The sequence below is a fragment of the Anas platyrhynchos genome, chromosome 27, assembly GCF_047663525.1.
Source record: "Anas platyrhynchos isolate ZD024472 breed Pekin duck chromosome 27, IASCAAS_PekinDuck_T2T, whole genome shotgun sequence".
In the NCBI taxonomy this organism is placed as follows: Eukaryota; Metazoa; Chordata; class Aves; order Anseriformes; family Anatidae; genus Anas; species Anas platyrhynchos.
Window position 1 is genome coordinate 5,605,488 of NC_092613.1, and position 12,738 is coordinate 5,618,225.

Sequence of the window (12,738 nt, forward strand, 5' to 3'; positions counted from 1 at the left end):
CTGGGCAGAGACAGCTCCAAGCCTCCAGCAGGGAGAAACCTCCGGGGATAAAGCCCCCGTGCCAGCGAAACCATTTCACGGGGAGCATTTGTGCTATTTTGGGCTGTGTTCAGCGATCAACTTGAGTGCAGCCGGGAGGATTGTGGCTGGAGCAGCCGGTGGGGAAGGAGCAGGGATCCCGGGAGCAGCAGAGTGCTGGATTTCCAGCTCCGAGGCGTGTGAGCACATCAGGGGTCTGCCTGGAGGCAGCCTGCGACACCGCAGGGCTCCCGAAATGGCAGGCACATGCTTGAAAATGGCAACAGGAAACGAAGCGATATTTCACAGGAACCCCTCCTGTGATAATTTTTGTTCTGGGACAAGCCAGGAGTAACACCTGCAGGGCTGGGACGCCGACCCCTCGCTGCCGAGGCCCCACGGTTTTTGTGCCATTGCCCCCGCTGGGGGAGCACCGGGGAGGTCCCCCCGAGGCGCGAGCCGGCACAGCCTCAGGACGCCGGCAGCTCTGCTGGTTTCCCAGCCCCTCAGCACCATTTGAATCAAAATCCCATTTTCATGTCATCGTTCCCCACAAAAGAGGGATGCGGAGCTCTGAGCGGCTCAGGCCCGGGACCAGCCCAGCCCGGTGCCGCATTGTGTGCAGAGGCAAGGGCATCCTCACCCTGAGCCCTGGGCCAGCTCCAGCTTGGGTGTTCCTAATTTCCTCCTGCCTCGCGCTCCGTTCCCGCTGTGCGCAGTAATGCCACGGGAGGATATTTCACAGCTCCCGCATCTCACCCCTCCTCTGCCTGCTGGCAGCTTTTGGCAGGAGGCTGTCAGCATCCACGGCGAGCAGCCCTGATCCCCCCCATCCCTTGTAGCTGTCACTCCCGGCACTGATCCTGCTGCAGATTTGTCCCCTTGCGCCGGGGCTGCATCGTGTGCAGGGTGCTGAGCTCCAGCACCACCCGAACCCGCACCCCACGGACCCGGCACGTTCGCTTTCGCCGGGCTCCTGGCGCTCGCTGCTCTGCAATCACAGCCCTGGAACATACCTGGGGGAAGCAGCCAAGAGGCATAAAATCCCTGCTGAGCCTCTGCCAGCCAGAGGAGTGGCAATTAAAACAAAGTGATTAATCACAAACAGTGAGTGGCTATAAAACTTTCCAGTAATAGGAGCGAGGCTGGGACAAGCAGCTGGGGAGCTGAAGAAGCTCCGGTTGCAGCGGGACGGCGGCGGTGCGTGGACAGCAGGAGGGTGAATGCCGGGCCTGCCGAGGGGAGGGAAGGTCCCTGGGGGCTCACAAAGTGCTCTGATCCCTCCTGGCTTCAGAGAGACACGACATTTGGCTGGAGGTGTCGTCTTGGCCAGCAGAATGAGATGTTTGCCGGGCCGGATGCTTTTTGCCACAGTGCCCACAGCGGTGCCGTCCGCTGGTGCCTGGGGTTGTGTGGGTTTGGCCAGGGCAAGGGGGAAAGGGCAAGGTCTGAATTGCACCAGCAGCAGGTGCTCGGGCAGGGTGTCTTCAGGCTCTCCTTTCCCCAAACATCACATCGGCAGCACCCAACCCCAGATTTATCCCTGCTCGTGGAACTCAGGGCACTCAGCGATCAGCCCCGGTGCCGCACGGGGTCATCCCCACCCGCGATGGGGAAAACCAGGGATAAACCCATAAATACGGCGGGGGGAGGTGGCAAATAAACAAGCAGCGATCACAAAGGGCTCGCCCACTGCCTGGCGGTGGCGATGGAGAAGAAGCGAGGAGCTCTCCCCCTCCTCCAGCAGGATTCGGCTCGCGTTGGGCGCGTGGGAGGACTGGCAGCAGCGCGGAGATGAAAGCGCCCGCGGGGCTGCTCGCTCCCGCAGTCAGGTACCCACCCAACGGCGCTGCAAAACTTTCTTCCCTTTGAAGCAAGGAAACCTGAGGATTAGCCGGGCTCTTTCATTGCCATGACAACCCTAAAACATTTATCAGCCGTAATTGCCGAATGGCCGGATCCTGGCTTACTCTGGGCACAAGGCTGCAGCAGGTTGCCTTCTGCCCAGCTGCTCCCCTTCTTTTTTACACCTGCATCTTCCGAGCTCTGCCCCCAAATGCAGCTTGGCTGGAAATTGGGGACACCACCTGGGCACTGTCCTGTCCCCGGTGTGCCTGGGGGACGCGAGCTTTGGCTGCTTTAACACAAGGAGCATTTGCTCTCCCCCAGAGCTTACCCGCAGTGATGGAGCTGCATTGCCATGGTGGGAAGGAGAATCCATTCCCCCACTCATCACCTTACTGCTCATAATCTAAAATATTGCCTTAAAAGGGTGGTGCCGACCTTGGCACAGAGTTGTGTTCGCCCTCAGCACTGGTTGGGGTAAATGGGGGTTTTGGCTTCATCTCAAGTCATTAACTCCTCCCCGGCAGTCATTAATCCCCAGGAAATGCCCTGTGACTTGGATCATTGCTGCTTAATTAATACAAGCTCCCGTCACCGAGCTGAGGGCCAAAGCCTGAAGTCATCGTGTGCGTTGCTTCCCCTTGGATCCGGGAGCTGCTCCTGGAGCCCACGGTGGCCACAGGGCCAGGGGGAGCTGAGCCAGCCCTGCAGGACATGGGCGCTGTGGGACGTGGGTGCTACGGGATATGGGTGCTGGGGACGTGGGTGCTGTGGGGCCGCCAGACTCATGCACCACAGCCGAGGCTGGTGTTTTACCATGGGTTCGTGCAGCACCGAGCACTGCACCATCCACACCCAAGACAACCTGTCCGAGGCTCAAGCACCATCCTGAGAAGCGCAATGCGTTGTCCTGAGAATTCACAATTTATCAGAAGCCCAAGGCCACGGCGTGCCGGTGGGAGAGGTGCTGGAGGTCAGGCTTAGTAACCGAAGCCCTTAATCACACGCAGATCCTCGTGCTCCCTCCATCCCCGGCAAGAGACACAGAGCAAACGCTCGTCTCAGAGCCCTCTCGCGCAATTAGCTTTATCCTTCTTAGCTTGTCAGAAATTGGAAATGCAGCACCTCCTCTTCCCCAGTCTCTCCCCTGCCCTGGTCTTCCATGATCTCTCTTAAAAGAGAAATAAAACCCCATTCATCACCATAATGACTTTTATTTCCAAGCATTGCTGGTGATTTATGGACCTGCTTCCCGAAGCCGCTCTCTCCATCAGCAGCAGGAGATGAATGTATTTGGGGGCGGGTTGGGGGTGCCAGGGGGGATGAGGGGACCAGGAAAACCGCGGGCAGCCACGTGTCGGCGAGTCTCAAAATAAAACGGGTGCCCTGAGAAAGTGCCACCCGTGCTTTGAGCCCCTGGTGCTCTGCAGATGCAGGAGCTGGGGGACATCGCCCGTCCCCGCTGGCATTTAGGGCCGTGGCGACAGACGAGCCTGTAACAAGCCGAGCGACACGAGGCCATAAATCCCCCGCACGAATCCGCCCAGAGCGCAGGGAGAAAGGTCACCGTGCCTGGCATTTCCCACCGAGGTAATTACGGGTGGGCAGGAGCCACGCGGGGCTGAAATATCAGCGGGATTTACATCGGGGGCAGCGCTGCTGCTGGTCGCTGGCTGCCCTGCGCAGGGGAAGGCGGCCTCGGAGGGAGCTGCGTGGGGAAACGAGCCATGAAAAAATAAAATAAAATCTGGTCCTGTGGTCCCTGGAAGGGGGCAACAGTGGGGGCTCAGCTCAGGGTAACATCCCCCAGCTCTGCTTTTGCTGGTGGTAGATTCTGGGAGCCAGGCGTGCCATGCCTCCAAGGGGCTGGAGGATGAGTGTGCTCCATGCTCCTCTAAAACCTGGGCTGTGAATAATCCAGAGGATTCACCCTTTTGGGGAACAAGCAGGAAGAAACCCCTGCAGCCCCCCCAGGCCACTGGAAGCCATCTGTAAGCCCCTGTGTCAATGCCCCCAAACCCGAACCCTTCCCAGAAGCACTGCTTGGTCTGGAAATGTAGGCTGCCCATATATTTATTTTTGCCTGTGTTTATTTGCCTGCATCTTTTTTTTTTTTTTTTTTTCCTCCTGTTTGTCTGAAGTTATGGCTCAATTTCAGGAGTTAAAGAAAACTGGGTTTATAAATAGTGTGCTCAGAGCACTGCTTTCCAGAAACGACAGCGAGTCAGCTCCCAGCAAGCGCCACTGCCCCAGGGGAGGGTCACGGCGAGGGGAGGGGGGGTTGCTTTTCCCACATCACCTCCTCAAACAGCTCCTTACCCTCCCGAAAGAGCTGGGGCGAGCATTTTGGGTGGCTTCTCCCCGGCGCTGGAGTCACAGCCAGCAAAATTTGCTGCTCAGAGCATGACAGTGGGGCTGCAGGGGCTGGGGACAGCCCGACCCCAAGCAGCACCAGCCGCATCTCCCCACCTTGAGCAGGGGAGACATCCCTGAGCTTGCATGTGAGGCTGATGCTGGGAAAGATGAGGTGAAAGGAAGAAATTCCTGGGGGAATTGTCACCATCGGGTTGTCACCACGGGCAGGGTCACTCTGCCCCTGGCACCCATGGGGACAGTCCAGGGGAGGACCAGCTGCTCTTGCCCTGCTTTATTTTTCCTTCCTTTCATGGGCCAAAAAGCGAAACCAGGTGCATCATTCTTAAATAACCAGGGCGGGGCAGGGGACAAGTGTGGAAAAGTCCCATCATTGGGATCACTTTTTAAGGACACGAATCATCGGGGCCGCGCGGAGCTGATGAGAACCACATCGCGTTTTGTCGGAGAGGAATTTCTGTCAGCGTGACTAATGGGAGCAATAACGAGAGTGTTTGGGATGAATCACTTAGCCGAGGCAGGACCAAGGGCATTGTCAAAGGGAGGAACCTATAGCCGAGATTTTGGGGAAAACTGGCTGATTGGAAAAGCTGATGGATGCTGCAGGAAGGTGGATGGGGACAGCCTGGTCCTGTGCCAGCCTCCCCGCCCCTACCCGGTGCCGTTAGCAGGACATCAGCACCAAGCCACTGCCTGGAGGGGCCTGGAGCAAGAATTCCTGGAATCTAGGATCTGTCCTCAAAACCTGAGGGTCAGAAAGCCAAGGGCTATTTACAGCTGCCCTGGAGCAAGCCCTTCATTGCTTCGGTGGGGTGAGGAGGGGAAGCGCCGTGGGACAGGGGCTGGCGCTCCCGCTGCGCATCCAGACCTCTCCAAAACGCAGCCCTGCACATCCCTGCCTCCCTCTGCAAAGCATCCAGCCCGAGCTCTATTTTTGGCTCTAGGCTGATTTCCTGGCGGCACAACCCGAGGGAAGCACCTGGTGCCCATCTCATTGCCAACATTTCACCAAAGCCTCGGCTCCTGGCACCCTGCGTCTTCCCGGGCACCGTCACCTCTCAGCCCACATTTCTGGCTCCCTGACCCCAAAGCCACCAAGCCAGGGAAGCCTCACGCACCGACCGGGCACTGAGAACCCCAAACCACCCACATTTCGAGGCGCTGAGCACCCAAGAGGTGTGCAGCTGGCCGTGCCCCTTGCACAACAACTGACGGGGCGATATTTGCACAAAGCAGTTTTTTCTGTCCCGGGTCCCTCTGGGGCCAGCAACGCCCGCATCTGCTCCTGCTTAAAACGCACTTTGCAAGCTCGCTGCCTTGTTCCAAAAAGGAGGGAGATGGGGGAAAGGAAGCGCCCGCTTTTGCTGGCTTTTGTTGCCTTTTTTTTTTTTTTTCCTTTTAAAAGGAGGGTTCGTTACTTCTCCCTCTCTCTTTCTGTTCCTGCTCAGCATGGAAAGTTTTGCTTCAGCTCGCCCTTGTGACTGGAAAAAGAGCCAGTTCATCACAGCAGAACAAGGGGGCTGTTTCTTCTTCTTTTTTTTTTTTTTTTTTATTTTTTTTTTAAGCTCTGAGGGAAGCATTTTCGCAGGGAGGCTGTGGGGGAAAGGCAGGAGCGAGGGCTCTGAAGAAGCCCTGGGCACCAGACAGGGGCAGAGGACAGAGAATCGGTGGAGTTCCAGCTCAGCAGGCTCAGGGAGGGCTACAAAGGACAGAAGCAGCTTGCTGAGGCTGGGATCAGATGCTCCATCCCCTGATCTGGGGTCTTAACCCCAGCCCCTTGTTTCTTCCCCCAGATTTCCCAGCTCTTCCTGCCCCACCAGCTCCCTCCTTGGTGCCTATCCTGGGGCTGCAGCAGCCCGAGCAAAACCCAGGGCGAGGCAGGATTTGCATCAGGACCGAATTACGGGGCTTTCGGCATCAAAACTCCATGCTGACAGAGGGGCGTGGAAGGGGGAGGCAGAGCCAGTGCGGCCACCGCCACCTCCCCTAAACCTGAGAGTCCCTACAGGCCCCTTTCCAGGGATTTCTGTCCCCAATCTGTGCCCGCAGCACTTCTCAGGACATCCGTGGCAGGGTCTGCAGCCAGCTCCCTGCTGCAGGCACAGATGCTCCATCCCCAGGTTCCTGCGTTTGCGGGGTCGGAGACGGCCGCGCCGGCAGGAGCTGGCACTGGCTGCTGCACGGGGACCCCGGGGGACGGTGACACATCTGCGTCACGGATGACAACACGGAGCGGCCTCGGCATCACTGCTCGGAGCCTCCCTGCCGCCGGAAAATACCCCGGTGGCTACCAGAGGCTGCTCTTCCCACGTCAGGCTGCCCGCCCTGCCTCTCGCTTTGTGCCGGAGGGAGGAAAGGGGGCACGGGGAGCACAATAGGACGCTCGTCAAACCCTATTCTCCGTCCTTTATACACCCTGCTCCTTCTTCCAGCTCCTTCCCCAGGGCTGAGCATCTTTGCCCAGCTCCAGCGGGGTTTTTCCTCCTCTTCCAGCCTCTCCTTAACCAACTGTTCCCCAGCCTTCCCCAGGATCCAGCCCTACAGGATCCAGCCCTGCTCTGTGTGCACGGCAGCCCCTTTCCAGCAGGGAGGAGACAAGCCAGCCTGCTGCAATTATCAGATCCGACAGCAACCACCAAAAAGCAGCAGCAGGACGTGGCGCAGCCAGCCAGGGCTCAGCGAAGCAGCTCGGTGCTCCTGGCACAGGCTGCGCTCGTGCCCACCCCTCTTCCTTCCCCCTCCAGCCCCATCAAGGAATTCATCAAAGGGATTTCCCTGCACGGGGCAGGGCGAGGAGCTGCTCCTGTGCTGAGCATCGCTGGCACCGCTCCCCGTGAAGCATTCGTTAGCACTCGAGCTGGAGCAGCACGAGGAAGGGGGTGGCACGGGGAGCTGAAATAGCTCCTGGCTCTTCCTCGCATCCCTGCCCCAGCTGGGAGCTAGATATCCAGCCCGCCCCGTGCTCCCTAGCGGATGCGTTTGTGGCCTTGCTGTAATTTCAGGTTGCTGTTTCCAAAGGAGGCATCACCCTCGGAGCCGCTGAAGATCTTTCGGAGGCTGGGACACCACCCGAGGTCAGCTCCAGAGGGCCCAGCCCTAACCACGGGCTGCTGCGTCCCACAGAGCTCAGCAGGGAGGTGGCTCCCACTTCCCCGTGCCCTGGGCTTTGCTGCAGATCCTTCCTCCAGCTGGGACCCAGCCCAAATATCCTGGATGTGGCCACCGGCTCTGGCTCCTGTGCCCGGTCCCAGCCCTGTATTGGGGTGAAGCTCCCGGCTGCAGGGCTCCCGGCTCGGGTTCCCTTTGGTCTTGGAGGAAGGAGAGCTGGGAGGGTGCCTGGAGCCCGGAGAAGTTTGCAAACAACCCAGCCGCATTCCCCAAATCCTTTCCAGCTCTTGAGGCACTGAAACGTTTGATTGAAGAGCTGCACGAGATCTGCAAGGAGATAAAGTAAAGGCAGGTCAGATTTTGGCCGCTCACCAGCGCAGCCACCGCTTCGCTAGGTGGAACTGAGCCATCGGAGCTGAGCCCTGCTAGAGGGGGGTGCCCCATCCTGGAAGACCCCAAAATGACCCCCTTTTGTGCCTGGAAAGCCTTGGGGAGAAGAGGGACTGCTGCGGGCAAGGGATGTGCTCCGGGGCAGCGCGAGGTGCCAGGGGGTCCCTGCAGCCCAGCTCCCTGCAAGGGATTGAGATGTAAAACCCGCAGGTGCCAGCCCCGAGCCGTGGCCCCCGGTGACTTCCAGGAACAAACTCGGCTGCTCTGTCACTTTGTCACCGCTTGCCCTGCAGGAGCAGCCCCGGATCTCTCTCCTCCTGCGCTCAGGCTGCCCCAGGGCAACGCCACTCACAGAGCCTGCTGCGTAACCCAGAGGTGAAAAATCACCTCTCAGCTCACCCCACCCAGGGGAAGAAACCAGGCTGGGAAACTCCGGCGTGCCCGTGACTCACCCGCTTTTACCTCTGGCTGTTCCAGAAGCCTGGCAGGGAGCTGCCGTGCCGGGGAACCTTGCTGCGCCTCGCCAGGAGGGTGCTGCAGGCAGGAGGGGTCTGTCCTTGGCACCAACAGTGGGGTAAAAATAATCATTTATTTTTTTTTTTAATTTTAATAATAAAAAATGACAGCCTTGGCTGTCACCACCGAGCTCCCCACACCTGGAAGCAAACTCCACCTTGCCTAACATTTAAACACCCTGATGGACATTTATTTATCGGATGATTTCGAAGTGACAAATTCCTTCAATAGCTGCTAGTGGCCTGAACTAGAGCTTATGGCTTATGAATAGGACAAAACTGTCCCTGTGCCTCACTCACAGAACCAAATCCTATTTCTCTGGGTGTTTCTCTGCCTCTGTGGAACACCTGCACGCTCCTGCTCAGGTGCGGTGCCGGGGCCAAGCACCTTTGCTTGGGAAAGCCAACATCTGGAACGGAGCCATTAAGCTTGATTAATAATTCAGGGGTGGAGCGGAGCGCCTCATCTATGGAGATGCCAGTTTTATAAACAGAAAACATCTTGTTTGCATATTTTATTCCACTGTGCATACTGATGAGGCCTCATAACTTCCCCAGCAAGCAGGGAACGTTGCTCTGGGCTCCAGCACGGCTCCCAGGCAGGATCCTCGCTGCCTTCTGTGCTCCCCCCCTGCCCCGTGCCCTGCACGGCGGAGGTGGCTCCGAGCTCAGAGATCACCCTTGCCTTACTGAAGGGAATTATTGCTGGTTTGGTGCGATCCCAAAGCCTTCCAGGGGGCTGGTTGCAGAACATCTGTGCCCACAGCAGGGAAATGCCCTCAGCCAGCCAGAGCGTCCGCAGCCACCCTCGCCCATACCGAGGTCAGAAAAATGCTGTGAAGTAGGGTAAAAGGCAAGAAAAACAGCATGAAAATGAACGATTCTGCCCCACATTGGGTCCCCTGCCAGCCCTTAATGTTTGGTGCCTGGAGATGAAGCAATTTCATAGCAGGGAAGGAAGCTCTGGTGTGAGCCATCCGGCAGCACCAGGAGGGGAGAGGGAGTGGGGTCTGAGCACCCAGAGCCCAGCCTGGAAGGAGTTAAGCACAGCCTGCCACCCAGACCCTCCCTGACCCCTCCGGTGGCATCTCAGCCCCCTTACAAAAGGGGATTTTGCAACGCGTTTACTTACATTCCCAAATGAAAAGCAATTTGGAGCTGGGAAATTGATTATGCCTTGCTGCAAAAGCGGTCAAAGGCAGCCCTTTGATGAGCTGGAAAGCCTTCCTCCCCCCCCCCAAAACCCATGTTGAAATAGAAATCTGTCGAAACTGATGTTTTCCTATAAACACGCCGTATTTCAACAAACCCCACGTTTTTCAAGGAAAAAAATAATTTGTCTAAAAATTACCAGCGGGTTCTGCCCGGGGCTGGACTCCTTCCCATGGCACGTGGTTGGGTACCGGCCCCGGAGCACAAATGTCCCCTGCACTTCCCAAATCCCCCGCACCCAGTGCAATGCTGAGCGCATCCCCACAGCCACGCAGACGCCCTGGCAGATCTCAGCCAGCAGCTTTTTGGGTATAAAAAGGGCTTTTGGATGGCCAGGTGATGTTTGCAGCAGTGGCTGTGGGCAGAGAGGCGAGAGCATCGAGCAGCGCGCCCAGCCCCACGGCCACTGCAGCCCTCCTCGCTGCTGCTGCTCTACTTTGGGTTTATTTAAGGAAAAAGTTGTATAGTTTTCACTTGAAAAGCATTTAGCTTCATTTAATCCCCCCACTGCGGAGGGCTCACGCTGCTGGGGCTCTCTCATCTGTGACCGTGAAACCTGATCAAAACGCAGCGGAGAGCCGCAGCGTCTGAGCCGCAGATCAATGGGGCCAGAATTACATATTGATTTCTTTTTTTTTTTTTTTTCCTCTGGGCAGCTACTGTAATGCAATTGGCATTCCCCTCCCTCCCAGCCCTCGGAACCCTTGCTCTCCATAAAATAAATTGGCAGGATGGGTTGGAGCAGGAATTCCCCCCGCTCGATAATCTCAGCCTTTGCGTTTCCTCCGAGCTTTCAGGGTGGGATAAGCCCTTCCCCTGGCTGCACCAAGCCCCCGTCCTCTCTGCCATGCTGGGACCCCAGTAACACACATCCCAAAATACCAATCATTCAGGTGGCAAAGCCAAATTTCCCAGCTGAGGCGTGACAGCAGCAGGAGCAGGAGCTCTGCAGAGCCCCAGGACACCTCGCAGCGAGAAAGCCGCGGCCCCGCGCCTGCCGCTGGCGGGGAGGATGCTGCTGCTCCAGCTGATCGAAGCAGATTCGTGTCATTACCATATTAGCAGCCCTGCACTCTCTCCCCCATTTGTTACCCTAATGGGGATTATTATACTTATTACAGGCTCGGCCATCAATGCTTATTGATTCTGACACCACAGCAGTTTTAATCAGGGACCTAAAACATGCTATTATCGGTGCCAAAGGGTCACGGGCGTGCAGAGAAAGCTGCAACGGCAAGGACAAAAATAAAACGCCCGGCAGAAGGCGATGCTGGGTGGACGGGAAGCTCGCTGGCTGGCGGGAGGCCGGAGCAGGGCTGGCCGAGGAGCAAGCTGCGAGCTCGGAGCACCTGAGCACGGTGCTGGCACGGCGCGCGCAGGCGCACACCTCCGCCCCCGCGTCCCTCTCTCCCCCCAAACCCGGTGAGTCACCACGAGGTTCTTATGCAATTGTGGGGAAAGGCTCTAATTACGGCGGTAATGCCATGGGAGTGACACATGCCAGCACCGGGAGCTGCGGCGTTCGATCCGAAATTACCCACGTGCGTATTTCTCCGATTCCGGCACCTCCGGCAGGAGCCCTTCGTGGCATCCTCCCTTCCTCAAAGAGCTGCAGCCCCCTCCCGGCATCACACACACACCCGGTCCCCTTCGTGACCATGCCCTGATCTCTCGTTTCAATTTTGCTCCGGGAGCAAATGCAAAATAAACACGCGGGGAACACGAACAGCCAGCGATGGAGGAGGGCTGCAGCAGGATGTCTCCGGCCCTTCCCGCGCTCCCACTGCTGGTGCTCGTTAGCAGTACAGCACGCGCGGGGCAGGCTGCATCGATCCGCCGGCCGATCATTAATTCATGAGCACGCGCATCGATTTTTGCGCATGTCCTCATGCAAGTTTTAGCAGTCGTGCCACGTGAGCGCCCGCCCGGGCTCGGCCTCGCCGCACTCGGGGAAGGACAAACCCAGCCCCGCGGGGTTCCGCTGCTCAGGGGTGCTCCCAGCCTAATTAGCCTCTCTGCAAAGCCACCTAACGAGTTGTTGGAGGCCAGCAGGTGCCTCTGCTTCTCCTTCTCCATTCACTTACCCAGGAGATGCCCCGCTGCAGCCCTGTCTGTCCATCTGAGGTGTCCCTCTGTCCATCCGAGGCGTCCCTCTGTCCCCAGCCACCAGCACAGAGGACACACGTCTCTCCAGTAGACCCATGGCAGCCAGAGGAGAGGTTTGCAGAGGCACAGAAAAGTTTGTTTGAGCAGCCAAAAGAGCTTTTAAGATGCCAAGATGGGCCCCAACCCAATCCCCCCCATCCCTGCCCCATGAGCACCCGCTGCTCCTCTCCATCCATCCCACAGGGCTCTCCATCCCCATGCTCAGATGAGGTTTAGCATGGAAGTAATTTCCCAAATCAGGGGAAAATGGGCCCAAAAAGGTGTGCAAGGCACTAGGGCCCTCCCACAGCTCACCAAGCCCCTTCTCTCCATGCCTCAGTTTCCCTCACCTACAGAGGGCTCATCCCCTCTTTGCCACAAGCACCCAGAGCTGGCAGCACGAGGGACCAGAACCATCACCTGCACCTCTCAGAGCCCTTTTAGGGTCTGATTCCCCTTTCACTAACGAGGGCAAATCAGAACGACCTGTCGATGGAGTGGGAGGAAACTCCCCCAAGAGAAAAATCCCTGCCCCATCCTGGCACCAGCTGTGGGCAGAGCAGTGGCTTTCCCAACGCCCTCCACCTCCTGCCGCCGAGCTCCTGGCGGAGGGCACCGTCTGGCCTCTCCCGGGGAGCCACTTGAGATGCGGAGCCCATCCTGGCTCTCGCCGGGGTCATTTTTCTCTCTGCTTGGCTGCCCCAAGCAGACGCTTGTCACCGCTCCGCCGGCAGCCTGTCTGCGGCCAGCCCTGGGGAGGGGGCAGCCCGGAGCTGGCACCCACCCTGCTGGGATTGGGACGGAGCTGCCCCTTGTACCCATAACAGGGGGGACACAGCACCTTGGCACCCCCCTGGGGACACCTGGGTGACACGGGCAGAGCTGCACATGGGGAGGAACAGAGAGGGGGCAGGCGTGGAGGCAGCCGGCGAGGTGGAGGAGGGAGGGAAAGCAATCCATCTGCGATGTGCGCCGCTTCCTAATGCGCCCCGTAGCCTGCCTGCCTCTTCGGGGAAGCAGTAGGAGACACCGCTTACCAAAGCTATCCACGGCCCACTGCAGTAAAACCCTCGACTGCCTCGTGCCCGGCGTGGAGGCACAGCGATGCTGCCACCTGCACAGAGCCCAGGGA

General features: G+C 58.3%; 1 long non-coding RNA gene across 1 annotated transcript; it reads right to left on the bottom strand.

The window, feature by feature from the left end:
• Window positions 1-7,189: 7,189 nt before the first annotated feature.
• On the bottom strand, window positions 7,190-12,293 carry LOC106019199 (uncharacterized). Its single transcript, XR_001193847.5, has 5 exons — window positions 11,957-12,293; window positions 11,546-11,647; window positions 8,940-9,083; window positions 8,187-8,290; window positions 7,190-7,671 (listed from the first exon to the last, which is right to left on the bottom strand). It is a non-coding gene; the product is annotated as an uncharacterized lncRNA (long non-coding RNA).
• Window positions 12,294-12,738: the final 445 nt, after the last annotated feature.